Source organism: Limulus polyphemus, unplaced genomic scaffold (assembly GCF_000517525.1).
Source record: "Limulus polyphemus unplaced genomic scaffold, Limulus_polyphemus-2.1.2 Scaffold95, whole genome shotgun sequence".
Taxonomy (NCBI): domain Eukaryota; kingdom Metazoa; phylum Arthropoda; class Merostomata; order Xiphosura; family Limulidae; genus Limulus; species Limulus polyphemus.
Genome location: NW_013665705.1, coordinates 568162 through 570801, shown reverse-complemented (window position 1 = coordinate 570801; position 2640 = coordinate 568162). Strand labels below are relative to the sequence as shown.

The window sequence follows — 2640 nt, the reverse complement described above, 5'->3', positions numbered from 1 at the left end:
CGGTGGGTGTTAATGACTAGCTGCCTTCCTTCTTGTCTTACGCTGCTAACTTAGGGACGGCTAGCGAAGATAGCCCTCATGTAGCTTTGCGCGAAATTCAAAACAAACAAACAAACTCGTACGCAAACTTATGTCAAATAATTGTTTACTATTTTATTGGACGCGGTATCTATTGCACCAGAACCCAAGAATGGTAATATTCATGATTGATTTTTATTGCGAGGGCGAATCTGCCCATAGAGGACGCCTTATCTTAAATTAGATATATCGGTTACTTATTCATTTCCATAAAGTTTGCTAGTAATAATGTTAGTAATCATAAAATGAAAGGGTTCAAACTACGTCACTCGTGTTACAGAAGAAATTAGTATGTCGTATATCGTGTAATAACGAGTTGAAGACGATACATTCAGGTCAGTTTTTTGTTATGTGTATATGTTGTTACTTCTGAACCACCATCTGTAGTGACTCCATCTTACTTTTCTTACTTTGGAATTTGATCAGCCTTGGACAAGCGACAGTCCCTTATGAATTGTGTAGGTTGTGCTTTATTTAGGTGGCATTAATTTCGTTTATAAGTGACGTGCATCCAATGATTATGGCACGCCAAAACTTTAATGACTATTCGGTTTATTTTCTTTGTTTTTACTGTAAATGAATTGGAATTCGAAGACACAAATATAACAATGTTTAGGTGTTTTAGTTTCGACACCGTGTAACCTTTTGTGTAATACTGTCACTATATTGAAGAATGAAAGATTGTTCAACCGCATCGGAAGAGGCTAGTTATTTTACCTTGCGTTTTATTGGTTGACCTGTACTACGACGTTAACGATGATTGGTCGCTTTTCTATGGACTTGTAGAGATGAGTTTTATGGGATGACTGTTTTCTATCACACGTCCTTAATCGGGTCAGAGGGTTTTAAAGTAATACTAAACTTAAGTTGAATTACATTGATTCATATGAACTAACCTTGATAAGAAAGTGGATCTGTTAACGGACTCTTTGCGGAAGGATATTCGCAACTCAGGATAAGATTATTTTACTCGGAAACATCAAAATATTGTTTTCTCCACCACTATGATCTTCTGTGTTTCTGGATTCGTTTACAGGTGGGTCTGACGTATTCTATTTAATTGCTTTCAGAAAAATTGGTTATTTGATTTCACATGAATATCTGTGATTCTTGACAAGATAGTTGTTTACCATATATCTGATCAATATCGGGGGTGGTCTTAGTCGTTCTGGAACCCCGGGCAGAATTCAGTAAATAGGGCACCATAATGATAAGAAAACTCCGAAGTAGATTAAAAGGCATAGCATCGGGGACCCTTCCATATGTGGAGCCCCGGGCAATTGACCAGTTTGCCCAATAGGTAAGACCGCCTACGGTTGATATAAAAGTCACGAGGTTCGTAAGACGAAACGAATTTTGACGTGATTTGGAGAGTTACCACGTGCTCTCGCGTGCGTTACGAAGCTCGTACGGTTACTTCTAAGGATCTGTTCAGTTTCGTTTCACTTTTGTGTAAACATTAATTACGACCCTTCCACAAAAACCTTTTTAAATAGTAGGTGGTATGCTTTAGAATTCAATTTTAAATTTAATTGTTAATACGAGTAACATGTGGTTGATTTTAGGGGCGCTAGCAGCCCAAAACTTTTAGGTAGGGGGGGCAAATACACAAAACAAAATGTTGATATTGATACACGACTAATGCATTCCCTAGGTTATATACATTTATGTAATTGTATGTTCTTGTGTAAATCGGTAGGTCATACTCTAAGCGTAGGCATCATAGCGTAGTCCAATTGTTACTCGATATGTATATGTGAACAATGATTTTCATTGAGGATCAAGAACAAGTTGATTCTAGAAATGAACATGGTCCAACTTTCTACTCACCTGACAGCACCATCAAGTCGCCGAAACGTTGCTTAGCCATGATTTTACTCTTGACAAGCTTTAACACAGAGTAGGAGTGGTCACAAGAATACGTTTTCAGAAAACCGAATTCTTAGAGCGTTGATCAGTTTCGACTCCAGCTAGTAGTTCATCAACGAACGTGACTCGATAATGACTTTAGTCATTTAATATGACTTGAGTTTTAAAAGGTGGATTCAATGTACAAGAAACCTTTCCAGTGCACTGATGGGGGGTCAAAGTGTGGTTTCCATGACCTTTTACAAAGTGCTAGTCAACATGGTATTACGTAGTCAGAGTTATAAACTATTCATTTGTACCCTTTTATTGCTGATTTAGCGACTGTTCGTGGTAGAGAAGAATGAACACTAGACACAGTACTCTGGGATACTGACAACAACTGTAGATGTGCATTTACATCTACATGAACATCACCTTGCACTCAGACTTCTCGGAGTCTGAATCAGACGGACGTCGTCAATTCACTTGTCATGTCACATCTTGAGTGCATATAGTTTTGTAACACATTTGACTTTTTGTGTACAACAGACCAATACATTGTACTAAAAGCTTGCCACATTTCGTTTAGGTACGCATAGTAAATTTGGAATTATAGTCAACATTTCGTCTTCTGTACGGTTGGGCCGATTCTGTGTCCATTCAGTAAAAGGAACGTGGAGAAAAAAAATATCTGCAATAAATAATTTCTTTTCA

General features: G+C 37.7%; 1 protein-coding gene across 6 annotated transcripts in view; it reads left to right on the top strand.

The window, feature by feature from the left end:
- Window positions 1-2640, top strand: part of LOC106469229 (IQ motif and SEC7 domain-containing protein 1-like) — a 136488-nt gene that overhangs the window by 88518 nt on the left and 45330 nt on the right. For 2 of the 6 annotated variants that reach the window (XR_002612948.1, XR_002612947.1), the window contains exon 1: window positions 989-1114. The exons of the other annotated variants lie outside the window; for them this stretch is intronic. The gene's annotated coding sequence lies outside the window, so the exon portion shown is untranslated. Of the gene's footprint in view, window positions 1-988; window positions 1115-2640 lie in introns of those variants that run through there. 6 annotated transcript variants of the gene reach the window in all.